The sequence below is a fragment of the Acinonyx jubatus genome, chromosome B4, assembly GCF_027475565.1.
Source record: "Acinonyx jubatus isolate Ajub_Pintada_27869175 chromosome B4, VMU_Ajub_asm_v1.0, whole genome shotgun sequence".
In the NCBI taxonomy this organism is placed as follows: Eukaryota; Metazoa; Chordata; class Mammalia; order Carnivora; family Felidae; genus Acinonyx; species Acinonyx jubatus.
Window position 1 is genome coordinate 91,918,353 of NC_069387.1, and position 25,819 is coordinate 91,944,171.

The window sequence follows — 25,819 nt, forward strand, 5'->3', positions numbered from 1 at the left end:
CTGATCTTGTTTATGAACAGAGGAACTTGTTGAGAAGGGGCTCAGGGGTTTGGAAAGGAATTGGGTGTCCCAGGGATCCTGCTGTTACTGTGGTAAGAGCAAGTGCTATGTTCTGCCTGGAAGCAACGATGGGGCAATTCCAAATTCCATTAAGGGCCATGGGTCCTGTGGCTCAGGTTAATAGGGGGATGAAGGGGACACAGGAGGCATCCCAGCACTCCTAGGCAGTTTTTGGACACCAATGTCTGCTGCACCAGAGTTTCCCACTGTACAGTGATCTTGGTGTGGGGTCCCAAGTGGGGCTACCTGTTGTGAGAGCCTGGGCCCAGAGGAGGCTGTGGGACTCAGAGGTCATTAGGGCTTCTGCACGGGTGTCACACCTGCATGCTTTGGATCTAGGCACCACATCCACTGAGCGCTTTTCCAACTGATACATGAGCAGATCCCAATGGCCACCTTCCCTGGACCCAGTATTCCTAGTATCTTGTACACGGATGTATAGGCCTGGATCAGGAGGTTTTCATCAGTTCAGTGTGCCAATCCTGCTGTTGGATGCTGGGCCTGTGGATGCTGGCTATCACCTAGGACTCCCTCACTTTATCAGTCTTCACCGGTGTCTTGTCATCCTCCCCATCTCATCCCCCTGATGTGCTAATACTACCACACTGCCCTGGATAGCTTGATCATTCTCCAATCCTGTGTATCTTTTTTCATGCATTTTTCATTCTTTAAGATTGTAAATTGAATCATTTACTTGCATAATGTCTGTCTCAACTAGAATGCAACATACAAGTGCACTCCCTGTGTGTTTACTATTTTGTTTGGTTTGCCTGTTTTGTTCACTGCTCTATTCGTAGCGAACAGTGCCTGGTGCATAGCAGGTGTTCAATAAATATCTTACTGCAGCATTTCACAAGATATTGGTGCCTCTCCAGGACTACTTTTTTTAGTAAATACTGGCACATCAGATCCAAATTCCTCCCCCAGGCTTTCAGGGTCTTCCGTCACCCACCCTGCACTCATATTTCTCACTACCTGCTCACAGATGCTCCTCATGGGATCAGGCTCCTTTCCCTACCCTAGGCTCAGCCTCATCTTTACTTCTGTCAACTTTGACCTAAAATGCATCCCTGGATTTTCAGCCTTTACAAATCCTATGCATTCCACAAAAACCTAATTCTAAGAAGTTTCCCCAGATTACTTTGATCCACCCTGACTTCCCCTTTACAATATTTCTATAAAATGACACTACAAGGAGCACCTAGGAGGCTCAGTCCATTAAGTGTCTGTCCAACTCCTGATTTCAGCTTAGGTCATGATCTCACCGTTCATGGGTTTGATCCCCACGTCAGGCTCTGCGCTGACAGCATGGAGCCTGCTTGGGATTCTCTATCTCTGCCCCTCCCCTCCTCATGCTCCCATTCTCTCTCAAAATAAATAAATAGACTTTAAAAAAATGACACTACATGCTTTGGCACTGAAAAATATTCTGCTCAATTATAGGTTAACAAAACAAAATTCTCCCTTTCAGTTAGTTTTCTAAGGGTTTCACATGGAAGAGTTTTGTTTTCTTAACAATGCTGTCAGCATTGAGCAGTTAGATCCTTCTTCTCCTCTATTGTGTCTACTACGGTAAATCATAGCAATCCACCAGTATTAAGGTCACTTTTTAGCAGAGGCTTCTGTATTACTGTTGGCCCAACATTCAGTGCCTTGTTGAACTCAGGTGTGGTCACATGACTTGTTCTGGCCAATGAAATGTGAGTAGAAAAGACACGTGTTATTTCTGGGAAAAAGCTGTTAGAGGCAAGGAATGGTTTGCTAGATCATTTCCCTCCATCACAAGACAGGCAATATTTTGATAGAGGCTGCTGTCAGCTTAGGTCCTGGAGGGAAGACAACAGGGAACCAAGTCCCAACGGATTGCTGAAAAACATGTGAGTGAGATACAAACCTTTATTTTGCTGTTATAACCCACTGAGATTTGGGGTTTAAAAAATTTCTGTAGTAGAGTTTAGCCTCTCCTCTGATATACCCTCTGTGACCTACCCACCTGAAATGATATTTGCCTCTACTGAATGTTCATCATTCTTAGTGCTGAAAAACAGTGGTTTTGTTTTTTTTCCAGACAGGGGCTCCCAGAACCCTAAGATTTTGTGGTGCTGACCCAGAGGTGAAGAAAGTTTAAAAACTTTGTTTTTGTTTTTTTTTAAATTAAGTTTATTTTTGTCTATTTTGAGAGAGAGATCAAGTAAGGGAGGGGCAGAGAGAGAGGGAGAGAGAGTCCTAAGCAGGGCTTGAACTCAGGAACCGTGAGATCATGACCTGAGTCAAAACCAAGAGTTGGACAATTAACCAACCGAGTCACCCAGGCATCCCTAAAAATATTGCTTTAACACTACTCACATGGCACAAAAGATACACAAACCTCTGTTAATACTGTTCTTCTGTGTATTTTCTCAATCCAAATTATCTACTAAACATGTTCTACAGTTTTGTTTTTATAGCACAGAAGGTGTCCTACACATTCATGGTAGCTATTGATCGACAGTGCACAGCCAATAAATCACTATTAAAATGCACTGAAAACATTGTAATAAAAAATAATACCATAGTAAGACATCACTAGCAAAGCCTGTCTCTTGGAATTTTCCCCCTGGATCATCTCATTATAACTGCTATCTCAAATAGCATTTACAGGTGGACAGACGTGATTCCAGAGCTGAAATAATGCTTTGAATTCTAGAAGTGCCAAGCTGGACGTGAATCGAGAAAAATGGACAACAAAGGACCTAAATACTTGTCGTGTGGAAGGGAAGTGGGGCAGTGTTAAGCAAGGTGAACAGAGGAGGCCCTTTAAGGATGCACTAAAAAACACAGGCATAGGCAAAGTGGTAGCCCGGTAACCCGCTGGAACACAAGCCTACCTGACATCAGGAGCCAGGAACCGGCCAGCACAGGCTCTGCTCACCCACGGCTGGGAGACCAGGCAAGGGAAGCAGCCGGCACCACAGCCAGCAACTGCTGCCTTGATGGACTGAGTGCTTCCTGAGGCGACCAGACTCCTTTGCAAATCCTCATATGAACTTGACAAAAATCAGGTACAGCTTCACTGTGAAAGCTACGATCCTATACAAAGGCTTTTTAGCCTTTAGTTTTCCCATTTATTCATTCAGTAAATAGGTACCAAATGCAAGACTGAGTCTGGCATTTAGTTAGCTGAAACAACCGTACATCACTAACTGATTATATACTGGCCTGAAAAACACTGATTTTCTATTTTTTTCTCTTTTTTTTTTTTTTAAATATTCTGGGAGGTCATATTTTATTTTTTATTTTTAAAAGTAATCTCTACATCCAATGTGGTCCTTGAACTCAGGACCCAGAGATGAAGGGTAGCATGCTCTACTGACTGAGCCAATGAGGCACCCCTGATTTTCTATTTCTGACATCACCTTCATCATTTGAAAAAACAAAGTCTAGGGGCACCTGGGTGGCTCAGTCAGTTAAGTGTCCAACTTCGGCTCAGGTCATGATCTCACAGTTCGTGGGTTCGAGTCCCGTGTCGGGCTCTATGCTGATAGCTCAGAGACTGGAGATTGCTTCAGATTGCTCTCTCTGCCCTCCCAGCCTGCACTCTGTTGCTCTCTCTCTCAAAAAAAATTAAAAAAGAAAAAGAAGAGACAAAGTCCAAATAAGCATAATGTCTTATAAACTTTCCATTATTTGGGGGGTTAAGCAAACGTGAATAGAATCCCATGGTTCCACTGCTTGTCCTGTAATAGTTTGCCATGGCATCAAGATAGAACCCAAGCCCTCAGCATGGCACACCAGACCTCATGGTCTGTCCACTTTCTGCCTTGAGCCCCCACCATAATCCCAGACACCAGGCTCTAGCCATTTTTTTTTTTCTTTTTAATGTTTACTTTTGAGGGGGGGGGGGAGCGAAAGCGAGCACACTCGAGCAGGGGAGGGGCAGAGAGAGAGAGAGGGAGACACAGAATCTGAAGCAGGCGCCAGGCTCTGAGCTGTCAGCATAGAGCCCAACACGGGGCTCAAACTCACAAACTGTGAGATCATGACCTGAGCTGAAGTCGGACACTTAACCAACTGGGCCACCCAAGTGCCCCTCTAGCCATTCTTAATGGTGTGTAGTTCCAAACCATCTGCCTCAGCACCTTCAATGCATGGTTAGTCCTCTGTTTACCTGATCAAAGTGGCCAACTTCTACTGGCCTTTTTAAGGCTCAACCAAAAGCCTCTTCCATCCAACACCTTTGTTACCCTTCTCCTCTGTTGGTCCCATCCCTTGCCAGCCTGAGTTACTCTCCCCTTTGAGCATTCATAGTACTTCTGCAGCCCCTCTCCTAACACTGTTGAAACCACAGGTTTTCCTACAAGCAAGGGACTGTGTATCTTTGTGCTTGCAGAATCCATCATAGTGTGTGGCCCATACATAGTATATGATCAATATATGATTGTCGAATGCATGGATGACTGGATAAATTAACAGCTCAGGAAGTCCAGTTGGAGCTGGGGTCACCCTTGATCCAGAGACTAGATGCAACTGTTTTCCAGTATTATGGAAAAGTCAGCTAGTCTACCATTTGGGTAGGACTTGCAAAGGATCGGATTTTCTAGATGGCTAATCTAGAGTAGATGGACCCTCTTGGAGTATTGCTATGTGAGAACGCAGAAATCCAAACCCAGTATCTGGCTTTGAGTTAGACTCTTCCAACGTTATGGAGAGATGGGATTTCATTTGTTTACACATTTATCTCCATGCATGGTACTAATGTTTTGAAATGATACCTGGGAATGTAGATGTTTGGTTCCATTTTATTTCTTCCTGAACAGGTAAATGGGGGGGGGGGGGGGTGGGTTGGGTTGGGGATTTTAATTTCTAAATCAAGGATTCTTCTGATTGCTCAGAGACCCTTTTTTAATTAAAAAAAGGAAAGGAAAAATTTGAAGATGTGTCGAGTTGGGATAAGTTCTCTTTCCTTCTTTTTTGATTTCAACACTAGTCACGACTCTAAGAGAAGCAGTGAGGCTGGTCTCATTAATCACTAACCAGCAACCCCAACAAGATTGGAGGAAATTCCTCTGCCTTTCTCCTCTGACAAGGCTACCTTCTCTGGTCTTCCCATTCTATTCCCAGGTCAGAAGCTGATGAATCTGTTCCCCTTCTTTTAAATGTTTTTATTTTTAAGCTGTAAATTATAAGAAGTTTTACAAAATTGAGTTTTAAGAACTAGCCATCATTCCCAACCACCATCATCTCCCTATGAGCCTTTCTAGTCTTTTTTTTTTTTCTTTTTTTCATATAGAGACAGGAAACTTGTTTTTAAATCCCCCAAGTGAAAACCTCTAGAGGCCTCATACTATAAAAAGCTGGGAACTTCCCTTTTTGGTCCCTTGGGAGAATAGTCAAACATAATCAGATCATCCTTTTGAAGAGTTCAGCAATCATAGTAACTGAGTATTACTTTAAAATGCAAACAAGTACTTGAAGAGATTTTTAAAATCTTATTTTAAAAGATGAAATAATTACAGCTACCACTATATATTTATTATCCGTTTGAGAGTTCTCTTTCATGGTCTGTCAGGGGCATTCTCTCGTTCAGTATTGATGTTCCAGTTCTTTCTCCCCAGCTGCTTTTATTTCTTATGAGTTTCCTGTAGGTGTCAGAGAGTTGTGATTTATGATGAGGTAAATTCACATGCATTTGGCCCAGAAAAAGACAGTTGGCTGAGGGCTGGCTTAACTTTATTGCCTATTTATCGTTACCATAAGAACTCATCTTTTAGTGGCAAGGAATAAGGGCAATTGACCTACTAGTTTCCTCATAAACTACTTTGTAGGACAGAACCATTTCTTTCCATCAGCCCACTCCCTGAGATTGTGCCCTAAAAGTCTTTCTTTCATTTGAAAGTCAAGCGGGCCAGAGTCCAGACAGAAGGATGTGGAGCTCCTGATAGCAGGAGAAGCCCTGAAGTTGCCAACATGGGATGGGGTCCTTCAAGGACTTGACCAAAAACCAGGACATCTGATGGATTTGTGGGATTAACAAAGGTGGACTTCTCACTAGTAACACTGTTCTGAGATTATTTTTATTTTATTTTTTAATGCTTATTTATTTTTGAGAGAGAGAGAAACTGAGCGTGAGCAGGGGAGGGCCAGAGAGAGAGGGAGACACAAACCTGAAGCAGGCTCCAGGCTTCCAGCCGTCAGCACAGAGCCGGACACGGGGCTTGAACTCACAAGCCATTAGATCATGACCTGAGCTGAAGTCGGACAATCAACTGAGCCACCCAGGGGCCCCTGTTTGTGAGATTAACGCAGTGGGTTAAGCGCCTGACTTCAGCACAGGTCATGATCTCACAGCTCATGAGCTCGAGCCCTGCATCAGGCTGTCAATGTAGACCCTGTTTCGGATCCTCTGTGGCCCTCTCTCTCTGCCCCTGCCCTGCTTGCATATTCTCTCTCTCAAAAATAAATAAACATTAAAAAAATTTAAATCTCACAAATAAATACTTTAGTAAAGACATCAAAACCAGTATTTCAGTGCTATACACCATCTGCCTCAAAACAGCATCTGGGATTTCTTAAAAGATAGGCAGTATCCCTGCAGCGGCATTATGTATTGACACAGATTCTAGAATCAAATTGCAGGGTTTAGCCCCCCACTCTGCCACTTACTAGCCGTGTGGTATGGAGCAAGTTGCTTAATCTCTCTGAGTGCATCAGTTTTGTCATCCTGATTACAGGATTAAGGGTACTCACACTTCATGGGGCTATCTCATTTAATCCCCACAAGCTTTACAAATAGTGCCAGAAACATGGTAAGCACACATCTGCTCGAGGGCCTTGGGTGCACAGAATTGGCTCATGACAAACTATAGGCTCTAGCAGACGACGCAGCATTAGAACAATTAAAGAAACATTTGAAATATAAAGTGTCCATAACACATGGATGGAGACCTTGTGCCAAGAGTCAGCAGAAATGTATGTTCCAGAAGATCTGCAGATCAGATCAGCTTAGATAGACCAATACATACTTAAGTTAAAAAAAAAAAAATTAGAAGTATGGATTCAGAAAGTAGAAGGTGCTATCTTGAGAAAACATGTCCTTCAAAATCTATTAGCAAAAAGTGTCACAAAACATTCATATCACCAGACATCCAATGAGTTTATTTTAAGTCCAAGCCCTGAATCTCACTCAGAATTCCCAGGATGAGATGCCTGAAGGTGGTGGTGAGCCTGGAAGCTGTAAACCCACATGGCCAGAGGGCAGGGCAGGAAACCAGTCACCTCAGCTAATCCTGCTGAACTGTTAATCATAAACAAGTCTTTCACATTTTCTTACATGGCTTATTGCCAACGTGACTGAAGCCATCACACGGATTTTAACTATCTCCAGGCTAATGAGGCTGGAAACCATGTTGATTTCCACTCTCATCACTGAAAGGGCATAACCCAAGAGCTTGTAGATAAGGAATTGGTTCATTAAGGGATCAGTCAATGACATAAAACTGGTTCAAAATGCATTCAAAATGTCAACAAAAGGCAGGGGGACTGTCCCAGATTATGACACTAAAGAGATATAACACTATAATCCAATGTGTGAGCCTTGACTGGATTCTAAGAGAACATAAATTATAAAAGGCATTCTTGGAATGATTGGAGAACTTGAAAATGGAGTATATTATTCACTGAGTATTATTTTTCTGAGTTTAATAATGGTGTGCTGTGGTAAGGCGGGAAGAATTCATTTTTAGGTGATGCATGCTCAAGTATTTAGGGATGATGTGGCAAGCTACTGACTATTTCTAATAGTTCAGCAAAATCTACAGATAAAGCTCAGGAGAGAGACAAAGCAAATGTGGCAAAATATTAACAACTGGGGGTTCTGCATGAAGACTGTGTGAGTATTTATTTTCTGTAGGTCTCAACAATTTCAAAATGAAAAGCTGGGGAGAGGAGAGGTTTCAAAAAGGTAAAAGTAAAAAAACAAAACAAAACAAAACAAAAAACAAAAAACCCCATGGCCTGCTCCACTGGCTTCTGCAGCTTATAAAAGTGAGACACATAGGATCAAGAAAGGTCAGAGCCGTTCACCCAAAAGGTGAGGCCATAAGGAAGGGAATGGAGGCCTGGAGGTAAGAAATTCACAAGCTGCCTCTTCCCAGAAAAAACACAGAACAATCCTACAAAAGGAGTTAAGAAATTACCATATAAACTGTCTCGAATCAAGGCCCATTAGCTTATTACATCTCTGCAGGTAGTGAGAAAGAAAAATCATCTTGATTTCAATGTGAACGTTAACTAAAGGACATTTTTTCATTTTTACGACAACCAGAAAAGAAAGGCCACAAAAATATTTTTAAATCGTATGATTTATATGACCTTTGAGCCTTCTGATCATCAAGTCATTTAGCCGGCAAAGGCCAAGTGACTAACACAGGATAAAAATAAGGAATCAGTAAAGCTTGGGTGTTGGGCAGCTCAATCCTGAGTCCCATCTCTTCCTCAAGATTGGACTTTGGATCAGGGGAAAAAGGAATGTGAATGATTGGAATTGTTCTCTCGGCCTCCATTTGATCACCATTCCCCTCCAGGCTTCAGTTAGAACACAGCAGCAAGACTCTTAAGGAAGAGGAAGGGGAAGGTTGGCAGGGACAAGGGCAGTGGCCACTGAGAAGCTGAGTCTGAGAAAAAAGGGCCTGTCACCCAGCCCAACACAGACTCGAGAGGCCCTACTTTACCCAATGGACCTCAGTGCAGGACCATACATACGTTTGTGGCTTTCACGGATCCTTTCAATTTCTCCTTTAACAAAACTATCACAGCGTTTATTTGTTGTCAACAAACTTGAGAAACTACATAATAATCACTCAAGTGCTTTCAAAGAAGTAGTAAATGTGAGATTTATTTATATTTGTCTTTCATTTCTCACATCGCCAAGAAGAATATGAGCATGCTTTAACACTACGGTTCTGGGTGGTACCTAGAACCATAAGCTGGTGCTAACTTTTGTTTTAAGATTTTATTTTAAGTAATCTCTACACTCAATGTGGGGCTCTAACTCACGACCTCAAGATGGGAGTCACACATTCTACAGACTGATCCCAACCAGGCATCCTAGCTGCTGCTAATTAACATCTCTAACAAAGTAGCTTAAGTTTGCTGTCCTTGTTACAAAGTCAATACAAATATAAACATTTACTTAAAAAGAACGAGCCGGTTGCCCACTCACATCAGTGCCACAGCCCACCTTCAGAAACTGTGAACACACTTCTCAAGCTTACAAAGCAATCTGCAATGGTGTTTTCAGCAGACACTCTCACAATGGTCCCTCTGAGAGGTGTTCCAGAGTGGGCTGCCTGCATAGGAATTTCTGGGCTTTTCCAGGGTTTCACAGAGAATTTGATTATTAGGATTACAAAGGAAATAGCGTATTTAAATGACGTCAATCATAGAGTCTGAGGAATAACTCAAAGATTTTAAGAAATCCTATCTACTTAAAATACTAATATTTTACATAATTTCCTAAGTGTTTTCATACACATCATCATATTTAATCTGCAGCAGAAACCCATGAGGTAGGGAAGGCAGGTATTCTCATTTTACAGGTGAGGGAACAGCTCAGATGGCTTGGATCTAAACTGGTTTTTTGTTTGTTTCACTCTACGACTACTCTCTCTTCCACATGACTCTTCCAATATAAAACAGAACTTTCTGTCACCATCTTAGATGCAGTAGATATTTACCTTTCTTCAGACAAGAACTTGAGGCATCTAACTCCTAAAGCCATCAGGCATCTCACTCCTAAAGCAAACGAAAGCTTCATCCTCCTCATCCCTCTCCCCACCCCATGAAAGGAAACTCTGTGTGTGTGTGTGTGTGTGTGTGTGTGTGTGTGTGTGTGTGTGGTATGTATGAATAGTGCATATGTGCTATGCAGTGTAGGGTTTAGGTTGATGAGTGTGGGGTGTGTTTGGTACAGGTGTGGTTTTTGTGTTGTATATGTTGTGTGATGTACATGTGTTATATGGTGTATACATGTTGTGTTGTATGTGTGGTGCGTGTGGTGTTTATACGAGTGGTTGGTGTATGAGTGATGGCAGTTGTATGTGTCGGCTGCATGGTGTATATGTGGTCACTGCAGTGTATGTTTTGTGTGTGGTGTATGTGAATGTGCAGTGTATATGTGATGTCGTGTGGTAGGTATTTCGTGTATGCGGTGTGTGCACTGGCATAGCATACACACCTTACAAATACCCCTTAGACATACAGCACACACACAAAACATACCACAAACACACAACACACATGCACCACATACATGACATTCATACCACACGTGGAGACACAATAAACACAACAACCACATACCTCTCATATTTGACCAGCTTATAGACAACACATATACCACACAAAGATCGTCACACACAGAACATACACGATACACAGAAGACTGATATCACACACATACTCCATATACACCACACAGACCGCAAATACACAGAACACCTATGCCACACAAAACCACAAGTACACCAGACCCTCGCCACATGTGAGACACACACATCAACTTACACCAACAGTACAGCACACACAATACATATGCACCACACACACACCACATACTGCACACACATCACACACCCAAAAAAGCGACTCTTAAGTTACTTCTCCGATACTGACATTCCGTCAGACTCGTCAATGAGAGATGCTCTCTGGAATATGATGTGTTTATTTTCTTTTGTGTCTGCAAGAGCTTTGAGAAACTACTTACCACTCAAAAATCAATGCTATCTGGGGTATTCACCAAAAGGAAATATACTAATTCAAAAAGATATATGCATCCCTATGTTACTGGAGCACTATTTACAATAGTTAAGATATGGAAACAACCCAAGCATTCAGTGATAGATAAAATGCATAAAGAAGCTGTGATATACACACACACACACACACACACACACACGTGCGCGGGCGCACACACACACACACACACACACACACACACACACACTACTTAGCCGTAAGAAAAAATGAGACCTTGCCATTTGTGACAACATATATGGACCTAGAGGGCATTAAGCTAAGTGAAATAAATCAGACGGAGAGAGAGAAATACCGTGTGATTTCACTTATGTGTGTAATCTAAAAAAACAAAACAGGTGAATAACCAACAAAAAGCAGAGACAGACCTGCAACTACAGAGAACTGATGGTCACCATGGTGGGGGATGGGCACAATAGGTGCAGGGAAGTGGGAGGTACAGGCTTCCAGTTAGGGAATGAATAAATCACAGGGATGAAAGGCACAGCACAGGACATACGGTCAGTGGTGTCGTAACAGCGCTGTACGGGGACAGATGGTAGCTACTCTTGTGGGGAGGACAGTATACAGACCTGCTGAATCACTACCCTGTACAGCTGACACTAATGTCACATTGTGTGCCAACTGTACTTGAATTAAAAAAAAGTTTCAAACCCTCCCTGCATTCCCCCTCAAAAAACAAAGTCAACATTATCTGCAAAGTAGGCCTACATATACACAAAGAAGCCAGCATTTATTTTGGAAGTTGCTAAGTTTCCCAACTGTTTCTCTGGCTGTGTATACAACTGGCCAATCCTAAGTCTTTTCTAAGCCGAAGACCAGGGCTTTAGCGATGTCATCCTGGACTCGTAACTGCAGCTTTTACCCAATATACCCTAAAGGAGCAACACTGAGTGTTCAGGCTCTGAACTGCCTGCCAGAGTAGATCCAAGATTGCAGAGGCCACCTCCACGGACTTATTTAAAGGTCAGAAAATCTCCCAGGCCCAACTCATTGGCTTTATCAAACTGTGTAATTAAGCTTACATCTCAGATCAGCTCCCACCTTAAAATGTTGGTTGTGAAATGCCCATTTCTGAGAAGCATGAGGAAATGCAGCTGTTAATAAGGTACCTGAGTTTACTCACCCATTTAAGCACATCTTATCTTGATCTTTGTCAGTTTATAAAATATTTAACAATTCATGCACTGCCAATTTCACAAGGTTAGGAGGCAGCTTGGTCACCAAGCACATTGCTCACAGGCAAACCATTCTCAGGAAAGAGTGGGCCAGATGCCAGGTTCAAAGACCTAGAACCGATTTCATGCATGCAAATGCAGAAGGCAAGTCAAGCCCTTCGAAAGGCAACTACATTTCCATGGGCTGTGACTCAGGAACCGTCATGGAAAGCCTAGTTATAAGGAGCCATTCCAAAGACAGTTTTTGACTATATTAGACACTTTCTCACAATGGATCACTGCAGCCGTGGCTTATCTCACATCTGCTGGGAAAATCACGGCTCTGCACTCACCATTTGCAGCACCTGGGGGCCAGCCTTAATCTTTTCTAACAGCGTGCCTCTATTCGCCTCAATTGAGTCTGAGAAATTTGTGGACAGAGACTGTATTCAAGCCGTCACCTATGTCACTTTGCCATGCTCAAATGATCGGGCTGAAAAAGATGAGACAGATTCTTAAGGGAGGACAGACAATGAGATTTGCCAGGGTTTTCTCACTGCTCAAGTCAGCAGTGCTCAGCCACAGAATTACTAACAGCGTGCTACCTCAAGACATGTTCAACCATTACTCAGCATTAGATGCCCTTTTTATTTTAGTTTTCATTTTTAGTGTATAAACTATTTTAAAAAACTTTTTTTAATGTTTATTTTTGGGAGCGCGAGCACATGCACACGCAAGCATGAACGGGGGAGGGCAGAGAGAGAGACACACACACAGAATCTGAAGCAGGTTCCAGGCTCAGAACTGTTAGAACAGAGTCTGACAAGGGGCTCAAACTCATGAACCATGAGCACGACCTAAGCCGAAGTTGGACGCCCAACCGACTGAGCCACCCAGGCGCCCCAAGGTGTATAAACTATTAACAGACAAGGCCTACAGATTTCTTTCTTCTTGGACACACCCATGGTGTGGCTATGGTGCCCTATGGTCTTGGCATGCTGGCCTCAGACATGAAATTCTCAGAAGTGGCACAGCACTCCATGGGCCCAAATCTTCTTTAGTGGGTCCAGGTCTTCATGAAGCTTATTGTACAGACCATTGGCCAGGACCCGGCTTTATCTTTCATCGTTTTGTATGTTCAAAAACCAGTCTGGGATCTTATACTGGTGTGGAATCTACATCATGGAGATCCCACATTCCATCTCATCCTCAGTGAGCTCTCCTGCCCTCCTGAGGAGATCGATATCTGCTTTCCTCAACATCACAGGAGCATATCTTCACCCCACACCCTCAACTCATTGATGGCAAAGGCTATTTCCTGTTCCTATGTCAACTTTCCTGTTGAGATATCCTCATCTCTCAATTCACCAATATTGGTGTGGAGTGCTCGCAAAACGTGCTGGAACTAGTCAGGGATCATGAGAGACATGGCAGCAGCCCAGGCGGTGGCATGTAGGCCTCCTGTGGAAGCTAAATGCACTCTTAAAGATGGATGATGATGGACCGTTCAAGCCACCCTCTCCACTTAGCACACACATAGGTAGGCATGAAATGGTATGACAAAGGCCAGGGGGAAGCCTGGGGAGGGACAGTCTTAACCATGGCTTTTGCATTTGGGTAGAAGGGGAAGACAGGGTGGAGGATGTGGATGGTGACACAATCATACATGGATGACTTCTACCTAATGGAGATAAACTTTGGTTTGTCCTCTTTCCATTAAAAGGCAGGAATATTTACAAATAAACACCTCTCATATAGGCAGGAAAGGGATTCAGAGAAATCTTGTTGCAGTCATTTTATACAGTGTTTCTGCATTTTTGTGATATATCCTACGGTGTGAGTTCAGTCATTCCCAAGTAATTCTTTTGCTCCTCTCATATAGTCCTGTTGATGGCCAGAGTTAAGCAGATAAAGAGCAGACTAGACTAGGTCGGGTAGCATTGCTGTGTTTCTTACAAGCATATCTCTAGACTACCTGCAGCAGAATTATCTGGGGTTTTTGTTAAAACTGCAAATTCTTGGGGGCACTTGGGTGGCTCAGTTGGTTAAGTGTCTGACCTCTGCTCAGGTCATGATCTCACCTTCCATAAATTTAAGCCCCGCGTTGGGCTCTGTGCTGACAGCTCAGAGCTTGGAGCCTGCTTCCGATTCTGTGTCTCCCTCTCTCTCTGTCCCTCTCCAACTTGTACTCTGTCTCTCTCTTTCTCAAAAATAAATAAAAACATTAAAACAAATTTTTTTAAACCTGCAAACTCTTGGCCCTCCACCACCCACCCCACCCCCCCACCCCCGCCCCAGAATGGGAATCCAAAGTTCAGGAGTTTGCATTTTTCACAGTACCTCAGCTGACTATAATACACACCTTAAAAAAATAACCTCCTTCTTGAAATATAATATACACATAGAAAATTGGATTGTATAAACTGAACAAAGTTGTGTAACCAGCACTCTAGAAGCACCCTTGTGCCTCCTTCCAGGCTCTGTCCCCTATTGTGGATTTGCACATACTGTCATTTATCAATGTAAATTATTCATTCTCAGGGCCATATAGTAGTTCATTGTGAGATGCAAACCAGATTGAGAACCAATGCTTTCCAGAAAGAAGCATAAACAGAACTTCTCCCTAAACTGATACACCATGTCTCGTATCTGAGGGCACTCTTCTCAGGTTTTTACCACAGGGCTGACCTTTGCCAGGAACTACAGAGCTCACACAGTAAGTGAAGTCAAAGGGCCAGTCTGGGGTGCAGGTGGGCTGGAACGGCAGCTAATTTTCAGCTTACAAGAGGTTCCCAGGATGGCTGGATAACCACAGACACTTCCTGACACAGGTTTCTCAGCTCCGCCTCACAAGAGTTCATCAGAGTATAATTCTTTCCTGATCATTGCGTTTGCCAAAATTGCCAATTTGCAGGCAGGATCAGCGTAGTGGTTATGCCTACCGGGAGCCAGATTACCTGGGTCCAAATTGTGATTCTGCTTCTTGTGTGACCGTGTACTCAATTTAGCTCCTCGGAGCCCGAGTTTCCCTGTGTGTACATAAGGCTTGTAACTGTACCTTCACGGGGTTGTTAGAAGGAGTAAATGAACTAACCCGCAAAAAGCACTTGGAACGGGGTCTGGCACATAGCAAGCGATCATGTGTGTCTGACAGATGAACTGGTATAGCTCACTGGTGTAACACACAAAGTACAGGGTTGCATAGTTCTAATGCCAAAGGAAGAAAGGTACTGAGGTGGTTTTGAGTGGATTAGTCCAGACTCGTTCCCACTCCCGCCCTCTTTGAAGAATGATCTACTGAAGGCTTATTCATTTGTTACCCATACTGTAGCCACACAATATCCCCCTTCAAGTTCTGAAGATGGAGACCTGTTTCATTAAGAAGCTGGGGGTGGGATGGAGTGGGCAGAATGTTTAAAACACGGAGGCCAATCAGGAGTCCCCTTATTTCTGTTTGACATTTGAGGAATCCTACATATAGCAGCAAATGGAGGCTCCCTAGTTTCATAAACATCATGGAGGAAGTCTTATGAAGACTCTGAAGTGTCAATAGGGATTCTAACAGTGTATTTTGGTTGCACTTTCCAATTAAAAAAATTTTTTTTTATTTCAGAGGGAGGAGCAAGAATGGGGGCGAGAGACAGGAGAGGGGGGAGAGAGGAGGGAGGGAGAGAGAGAGAGAATGAGACTCTTAAGCAGGCTCCATGCTCAGTGCACAGCCTGATGTAGGGCTTGATCCCGTGACCCTGGGATAATGACCTGAGCCAAAATCAAGAGTCAGACACTCAACTGACTGGGCCACCCAGGTGCTCCTGCAGTTTCCAATTTTTATTTTTTATTATTAATTATTTAATTTTTAAAAATGCTTTTTTAAATTTATTTTTGAGAGAGAGACAGAGCGAGTGGGAGAGGGGCAGAGAGAGAGAGGGGGAGACACAGAAGCTGAAGCAGGCTCCAGGCTCTGAGCTGTCAGCACAGAGCCCGACGCGGGGCTTGAACTCACGAGCGTGAGATCATGACCTGAGCTGAAGTGAGACGCTCAACCGACTCAGCCACCCAGGCATCCCGAATTTTAAAAAATGTTTATTTTAGGTAATCTCTTCTACCTTCCCCAAATCCTAATTCTTGTAGATTCCGTAACGTTGAACCAATGCTTTCTCATATCTCAATTCTTCATATATGCATTCTTTTCAGATGTGTTAAACAGAAAACTCTTAAAAATAAACTCTCTGAAGAAACTCTTAAATCTAAAAAGGGTTAATTAACACACTTGCAAATTAGTAGTCCACTTTGAACCTCTGGTAGCCATAATAAATGGAAATAAAGTCAATCATTAGTCCAGGGTTGGGTTATTTTTAAATAGGGTATTAGCCCAAAGTCATTTTTGTCCCAGATGATAGATTAATAATCCTATTACGTTACAACTAGAAATACCAAAGAATCCAATCTCTGATTCATTCTGGTGTATTTTCTGGTTCTTGTATTCTGAAGCTGTGACATCTCATGGACTGGAGAAGTTCCATTTATCTCCTGAGGTTCCGCAGCAGAACAAGGATACAAGGTGGCCCATGGTCTCATCTTTCTGCCTCTGTCCTTCCCTAGACCCATTATGACCCACATTTACTCCACAGGCCACAGCCGTCTTTCCCATCACATTACCCTTTCTCCTCTGGACATCTACTCCCTAAGTGTCTGGTCCCTCCCTCCCCACCGCTTTCTTTTAGAGTTTATTTTTAAGTAATCTCTACACCCAATGTGTGGCTCGAACTCACAACCCTGAGATCAAGGGCCCGTGCTCCACTGACTGAGCCAGCCAAGTGCCCCCGAAATATCTTTTCAAAATCCTGTTTCTTTCTGCTTACAAAAATCATACATGCTTTTAAAAAAATTTTTTTTGAGGGGTGTCTGGGTGGTCAGTTAAACGTCCAGCTCTCATGAGATCAAGCCCCATGTTGGGCTCTGCACTGAGCGTGGAGCCTGCTTGGAATGCTCTACCACTCTCCGCCCCTCCCCTGCTTGTGTGCACACACACATGCTCACTCTCAAAATAAATATTATTTAAAAAAATGTGTATTTGAACATTCACAGAAATATATATACTGTACGTAGGATGTGAAATCTATCCACACACACTCCATTCACAAGAATAGATTCCAGATGGATTCAGGTGCTGAACATAAAACTAAAACTATAAAAATATTGAAAAAAAGTATAACTATATTTATGGCCTTAGGGTAAAGGCAGGCTGTTTTAAATAAGACATAAAACATAAAAGCATAAAGAAAAAGATTGATTACTATGACTTCATAAAAATTAAAACTTGCATAAGGCAAAGTATATTGAAAACAGTATTTCTATTTGTATAGATCTTAAACAATAAAAGACAAATCACAGAATGGGTGAAAATATTTGCCACATAGATCACAAAGGAAGTCCAGAATATTTAAAGCCTACATGTAAGTGGAAAAAGGGGCAAAGGACATGAGGAAATATAAATGGCCAATAAACTTTGAACGTAAATTCCAGGCAGCCAGGGATTCATGGTTGTTCACTGCTGTATCCAGAATCTACTGCAGAAACTCAGTGTTTATTTAATGTTAAATGCGAAAACACTCATTCTGATTTTCAATCATGAAAATGCAATTTAAAATGGAGATTTTTAAAAAATGATTGGATTGGAAAAAATTTAAAGTGTTGGGGAAAGTACATATTCATGTGGTGTTGGAATATAATTAATCCATCTTACTGGAGGGCAATTTGCCAGAATCTACCAAGTACAAAAAGGCACATACCTTTTGACTTAGCAATGCCTACCTGGAGAAATTATTGAGTTGGCGAGCTCGTTCAAGGGTATCAATCATAACACTGTGCGAGATATCTGAAAGTTGTAAATGCCCTAAATAATCATCAATATGGAAATGATTATACAAACTCTGGGAAAATCAAACCATGAATAGTATGAAGCAGCTAAAGACCGTGAGGTATAGTTACCTCTGCTTTTTGAAAGCGTGTGTTACAGCACTTTGCTTTTACGAAAGACCTACATTAGCACCTGTTTTTGCTTACTGAAAGAAATCTGAAGATTTTTGGTTTTGTGAAGAAAGGCAAAAGCAAAAATAGCATCCAGCATCTGTCCTGCAACTGGCTCTATCACAGGGGCAGCGGTGGCTGGGCAGCAGAAGGAAGGACCCCACCAAGCTCCCTCCTGGGACCTGCACACAACATCTCAGCATCAAGCCACCACAGAACTGTGTCTGTGAGCCTCTGAGCTTATCTTGATTATTTTGTGCATCAGTTAGTAAGAGGTGTCCTAAGGTATCAGAAAAGCCTCAGAGAAGTTATTTTTTTGGGTCTGTGAACACAAAAAATGTTCCATATAGAGGCACCTGGGTGGCTCAGTCAGTTAAGCGACAGACTTCAGCTCAGGTCATGGTCTCATAGTTTGTGAGTTTGAGCCCTGCATCGGGCCCTGTGCTGATAGTTCAGAGCCTGGAGCCTGCTTTGGATTCTGTGTCTCCTTCTCTCTCTGCCCCTCCTCTGCTTATGCTCTCTCTCTCTCTCAAAAATAAACATTAAAAATAAATAAATAAGTAAATAAATAAAAATAAACATTGAAAAAATTATTTAAAAAAATGTCCCATGTAAATTACTAGTAATCGCTTCTTCACTTTACTCCACTCAGGTTTAGGAAAGGTTTCACAGCAATGCTCTACTTGCAGACAGCAGGCAAGACCTGTAATACTACATGTACCAAACCCCAACATGCATAAGTGAAAAAGGCAAGTTGTGCAACAATACTTACGTAGTGATACCTCTAAAACTACAGACATGTGCATATATATACAAATGCAAAGAAAAATGTTTGGCCATGAATTTTTTTTTCCTTCAAAATATATTTTGGACATCTTCCCTATCAAAAACATAAATCTACCTCATTTTATAAAGTTTGTATAATATTCCATTGACTGGGTATAGCAAAATTTAATCTGTTTCCTATTGATAAATGTATGGTTTTATTTTTGAACAGCTTTATTAAGATATAATTCACACATAATTTGCCCACAGAAAGTGTACAATTTGATGGTTTGGGTACATTACATTATTTTTTTTTAACTGTGGTAAAACATAAAATTTGTCATTTTAATTACTTTATGTATACAATCTAATAGCATTAGTTAGATGCTAAGGACTATCATTTTCATTTTTTACTGTTACAAAAAATGATGCAAATCTACATCCTTACACATACTTTACTCCAACGTGTTTCTCTATGGAATAGAAAGCCCTCATCTGCTGAGAGCCAGTGATAAAAATACGGGTTGGTCTTTTCCTAAGATTACTACACTATTGTTAAACATGATCTTATACCTTTTTTTTTAATGTTTATTTTTGATTGAGAGAGACAGAGCGTGAGTGGGGGAGGGGCAGAGAGAGAGGGAGACACAGAATCCAAAGCAGCTCCAGGCTCCGAGCTGTCAGCACAGAGCCTGACACGGGGCTCGAACTCACTGACCACGAGATCATGACCTGAGCTGACGCTGGACGCTTAACCGACTAAGCCACCCAGGTGCCCCGATCTTACGCCTCTTAAAGGGGATTTTTCAAAGCAAATACAAAAGTGGAAAAACAAAAAAATCCCTTATTAGCCTATGTTCATTCACACTGTCAAGTATATAGATACAAGCCAATTAAAGGAAAGGATGAGGGGTGCCTGGGTGGCTCAGGCAGTTGAGCATCTGACTTTTGATTTCAGCTTCAGGTCATGATCCCAAGGGTCATGGGATTAAGCCTCGCATCTGGCTCCATGCTAAGCATGGAGCCTGCTTAAGATTCATTCATTTATTCATTCGTTCATTCTCCCTCCCTCCCTCCCTCTCTCTCTCTCCCCACTCCCCCCCCCTTTGCCCCTCTCCCCTTCTTGGGCTCATTCTCTCTCTCCCTAAAATCAATAAATAATTAAATTTTTAAAATTTTAAAAAGCAAAGGATGATGTGTTACACAGTATCTGAGCATTTATATGCTAAATCCCAAAGGAATCAGTTATGTGGTATCTGATAATTTATCCTGAGTCTTTTTTGGCAAACAGATCATAAGCAATTGGGCCCTACTTAAAGAGACACAGCCTTTATATTAGATCTGGTTTCCTAATCTGGACTTCACAGTCTAATTAGAGGGGCACCTTTGTCAATTCACTTAATCTAACAGCCTCATGTTCCTCTTCTGTAAAATGGAGTCTGGCTTGGATGCTGTAACTTGTTTGGCCCAGGTCACCAGGTGTGCTGGCAGGAATGAGGTCAGCCTAAACCTAGAGGTGTGGGGGTAGCCAAACTCCAAAGACTGAGAGCTCTGGTCTGAATCTGCCCACTATTTGCTTCATGGCCCTGGGCAAGTCACTTAACCACTGGCAAGTCAGGCTCTAAAGTTGTCCATTGGTATTTACCTCACAGAGAGCATAAAAACTCAATGAGATAAAGGACAAATACTGCCTCTCCCTGTGCCCGATGGCAAAGATGCCCTCAGTGAGTCGTAGCTTTAATTGCTTTCAACATCGAAGCGAAGCATGTCAGTCACTGCCATGCTTTCGAGTTGCCAAACATCCCACTTTATGTAACAGCAATAATAGCATGTGCATCTAGAGCATTCTTACGTGCCAATCACATCCTGAGCACTTCACATCAACTTATTTAACCCCCAAGGCTAACACTACCATTTCCATCTTATAAAAGAGGAAACGGGTCCACAGAGGGTAAGAAACTTGCTCTAAATCACAGCTACTGAAGAGCATAACAGAATCTTAACCACTATTAAACACTCATTATCATTTTCAAATATCTGTGTATTTACAGATGTGGATATAAATATGGTATATCTCCCCATTCTGATAGCTCCCCAATTTTAATTCCTGATATCAAGATCTCCTTACCGATATTGTAAAAATTAAGATTACTTCACTAGGTGCCTGGGTGGCTCAGTCAGTTAAGTGGCTGACCCTTGGTTTCACCTCAGGTCATGATCTCATGGTTGCAGGAGATTGAGCCCCCCACCCCATGTCAGACTCTGTGCTGACAGTGTGGCGCCTGCTTGGGTTTCTCTCTCTTTCTCTGCTACTCCCCTGCTCGCATGGGTGCGCACGCTCTCTCAAAAACAAAAAGATTAATAAGTGCTCAATTTTCACCCTACCACTTACTTTAAAAACCTATTTTTAGAATGAGTGCCAGATGAGAACTTGTTTTAAAGGTGGCTATACAAAAAGAGTGAATGGGAGAAGGGGCATTATTAAACTTCTCACTCGTCACGACCTCAGGGAGCACACCATGATGCATAGGAGCCTAAGAGGTTTTGGAACTCAGATGCCTGGAGAGGTACCCGCCCCCAGGAAGCACTCTATACCATTAGTTCACCCTAGTTCCCTAGCGTTTCCACCTCAAAAACAAATGATTTCTCACTAGACTACATTGTAACTTTATGCCAGCTCATAAGACATCTCTTAGAGGACATGTAGTTTGGCCTACTGACAGAGCAGGCTTCGGTGTAAGAGCCTGGATTCTGTTTATTTCTCCAAAGTGAAAGGTTATTCTGTTTTCCTTCCTTAATTCACTTCTCTCTCCACCTCTAGTGAGTGAGACCCCAGTGACAAGGTTACTTGTCTGACCCGACCATCTCATTCACAGGCAGCACAAGAGGAGCTGAGGCTGGTGTGCTGGACGGCCAATCTCCTCCTCGCAGAGTTACAGTAAGGATGCCGACGGAACTCTGTCCTGCCAATCAGGTGGCTTGACATCTTACGCACCGTCCTCACCACGGGTCCTGCAGCCTCCACATCTAAGGTATCTCAGTCTATGCTCATTGGAAAATCCAAAGTTCCTGATGGTCAGATTCTGCCCCCCCCCCCCCCCCCCCCCGGTCTCTCATTCTACCATGTCCATCAGCCGGGTCTGAATCTCAGTTGTGAGGGGAACTTCTGGGCCCAGGCAAATGAGTACAGGTGACTGTTTCTAAGCATTTTGAGATATTTAGAGAGGCTGTGTCTTCCTAGAGCATAGCAAGGATTTCGGCATGGGGAGGGTCAAGAGTGAGATCTTTTGCTTAAACCAACACAAAGGTGATCCGCCGAGACGCTCTTATTTACACAACCTCCTAGCATTTGGTTTGATATACAGAGTATATTCAATATTTTCTAACAGACACAATCTTGCATCAGTTTCAGAGGCCTCTGAACCCTTTGTAAAGCACCTGCATTCCAAAGGGCAGGGAGTGATACTCCTTGGCACCCTCCAGAGAGCTGAGCACATTGCCATGCTTACCGCACATCCACGGTCAAGGCAGTCGTTTGCATGCTACCTGCCACTGGTCACGCAACCTTTATTCTAATTTAAAATATCCAATCTAAAAAGTTAAAGCTGAGCTGCTCTGGATTAGGGAAGGACAACTGAAGTCACCGCAACAGAAGCCCCCAGGCTCTAGAGACCATTTGAAAACTGAACTGGGGCTCTGAATTCTGACAGACCCGGGTGTGAATTCCCAGCCCTGCCACTTACTAGCTAATATGTCTTGGGCATGCCATCTTTCTCAAAGCCTCAGTTTCCATCTGTAAAAGAGAGAGAACACCACTGACTTCCCAGATGGATATCAGGATTTAAAATAATGCATACAGGGGTGCCTGGGTGGCTCAGTCGGCTGAGCATCCGACTTCAGCTTAGGTCATGATCTCACAGTCTGTGAGTTCAAGCCCCGCGTCAGGCTCTGTGCTGACAGCTCAGAGCCTGGAGTCTGCTTCAGATTCTGTGTCTCCCTCTCTCTGCCCCTCTGCCACTCACGCTCTATCGGCTGAGTGTCTGACTTCAGCTCAGGTCATGATCTCACAGCTTGTGAGTTCGAGCCCCACGTCGGGCTCTCTGCTGACAGCTCAAAGCCTGGAGCCTGCTTCTGATTCTGTGTCTCCCTCTCTCTCTGTCCCCTGCCCTGCTCATACTCTGTCTCTGTCTCTCAAAAAGTGAATAAACATTAAAAAAAATTTTTTTTTAAATAATGCATGTAAGTAAGGAGCTAGCACATAGTAGGCATTCAATCAAGTGTAGAACTTCATTACTAATCCTCAGATACCCTTTCTTATTCTTTTTTAAACATTTTCCCAAGGACAGAGAACAGAATGTCCTATGGAAACATAATTCCCTTGGGGCTACAAATATTGCAATTTTAGTTAAGAGTTACAGGAGTCAAAATATTTTCCCTTTTTATCGCTGTTCTTGAACAATGTGTTTCAAAAAAGCCCCATAATGACAACATCCTTCTAAAACTTTGTATTTTCCAGTGAGCACAAGCTAAGATACTCTAGATGCTAAGACAGAGGAGAAATGGCCAGCAAATCTTTACCCTGGATCACACACACAAGGGTGTCCTGAGCCTACAGGGCTCCACCATGCCCCCTGGACTGTGGTCTGTGTTTTCATTCACTTTAGCTGGAATTCTTATGCTCTCACCTGTCTGCCTGATTAACATTCAAAGCTTTGTTTTAAGTATCAGCTTCCCTGATAAGCCTTTCTAGACTTTACCAAGCACCCTGCAGGGTAGGCCTTTGAATGTCCATAGCCCTGTTACAGCGCTTTTCCCGTGTTGCTTTTCCCATGGCGGTAACTGGGTGGGTGTAAGGCCCTCAGGCCTGGTTCCTAAAGAGAAAGGTTCAGGTCTTGTTGTTCTTTGAATCCTCCCACACACGTTCTGGTAGACAACAGGAGCTCCGTAAACATTTGAATAAATACATAAATGAATTACTAAGACAAAAATTTGGGTTAATGACCCAAATCTATCAGTTACCCAGACAGAAGTTTGAGTCATCAATTGCTTCACCTTTGAAATCTATTTGTACTCAGCTCTAAAACGGGAATGTAAAGAACTCAGAGTTTTTTACAAAGCTTGAATGAGGAAAATGTGTAAAGGGCCCAGCATAGCGCCTGGTACCTAGCGTGCTCAGTAAGCAGCACTTGTGTTTCTTTCATTTCCCATCCTCACTGTTCCTGCCGAATAGCTTCCCTAGAAAATGACACCAGGATTAGGTTCCCTCTCGGTGCTGCTGCTACTACCTGGAAATATAAATGGTGGCCTTTCATAATATCCCAAGATTATTTTTAAGTAGAAAGTATCTGTGTACTGTCGGTGGGAATATGAAATGGGACAGCCGTTATGGAAAACAGCATGGCAGTTCCTCAAAAAAAGTAAAACTGGAACTACTGGGGAGCCTGGTAAGTGTCGGTTAAGTCAATTAAGTGTCCAACTTCAGCTCAAGCCATGATCACACAATTCGTGGGTTCAAGCCCCATGTTAGGCTCTGCACAGACAGCTTGGAGCCTGGAGCTTCGGATTCTTTGTCTCCCTCTCTCTCTGCCCTTCCCCTGCTTGTGCTCTCTCAAAAATAAGCAAACATAAAAAAAAAAAAAAACCAACAACAACTAGAACTACTATAAGATTCAGCAACCCCACTTCTGGATATATCTCCAAGGAGAATGAAATCACTGTCTCTAAGAGATCTCTGCACCCCCATGTTCACTGCAGCATTATTCACAATAGCCAAGACGTGGAAAAAACCCAAGTGTCCACAGACAGATGAATGGATAAATGAAAACATATAACATACATATATATTATCTATCATATAGAATATATATTAAATTGTCTATTATATATAATGGAATATTATTCAGCCATAAAAAAGAAGGAAATCCTGCCATTTGAGACAACATGGATAAAACTCGAAGGCATTATACTAAATAAAAGAAGTCAGACATAGAAAGATAAACATTCTGTAATCTCACTTCTAGGTGGAATATAAAAAAGCCAAACTCATAGAAACAGTGGATTGGTCATTGCCAAGGACTAGGGAGCAGGGGAAAGGGGAAGATGTTGATCAAAGGTTACAAACTTCCAATTCTAAGACAAATAAGTTCCGAGGATCTAATGGATACCCCATGGACTACAGTTAACAAAACTGTATTATACGCTTCAAAGTTGCCAAGGGTAGATCTTAAATGTTCTCACCACCACCACTATCACTACAACAAAATAGCAGTAATGAGGTGAAAGATGTGTTAACTAATCTTATTACGGCAATCATTTTACCATAAACGTATACCAAATCATGTTCTACATTTTAAGCTTACACAATGTTATATGCCAATTATATCTCAATACAGATAGAAGAAAGGTATCTGTTCCTACATACTTTTGGCATTTCTCTTTGATTTCTAGATTTAATATTTATCAGTTTCTGTATAAGTATAGCATACACAGAATGTCTCCAAAATTACTGATTAAAAAAAATCATTTCCTTTTGTGTGATCTGTGCTCTGAGGACAAAAAAGAGAAGATAGTATGTGTCACACACTATTAAAATGTTCCTAATAAATTCTATTGGTAAAAATAACCTTTAAGACTTAAATGAACAATTCAATCCAATTGTGGTATTTAAATCAGAACATTTCACACCAGTAGTTCTTGGGAACTGTTATTCTTAGATAATATTGCATTTTGTTGGTATTCTGATTTACTCTGCCTGGTGTGTTAGTATTTTCTCACTACCCCCTCCCCTCCCAGAATGGCTGTTCTACCTTATTTCTTAAAGGGAACTTTAATGGGCTGCCTTGGGTGGCTCAGTCAGTTGAGAGTCTGACTTTGGCTCGGTCACGTTCATGAGTTCAAGCTCTGCACCAGGCTCACTGCTGTCAGCACAGAACCTGCTGTGGATCCTCTGCCCCCCTCTCCCCCCTGCTCACACGCACATGTGCATGCATGCTCTCTCTCACTCAAAAATAAATAAA

General features: G+C 42.5%; 1 protein-coding gene and 1 pseudogene across 5 annotated transcripts in view; both read right to left on the reverse strand.

Moving 5' to 3' along the window:
• CPM (carboxypeptidase M) overlaps positions 1-25,819 on the reverse strand; it is an 83,301-nt gene that overhangs the window by 41,903 nt on the left and 15,579 nt on the right. The window lies entirely within an intron of this gene.
• Positions 5,292-13,437, reverse strand: LOC128316427 (40S ribosomal protein S18-like; annotated as a pseudogene).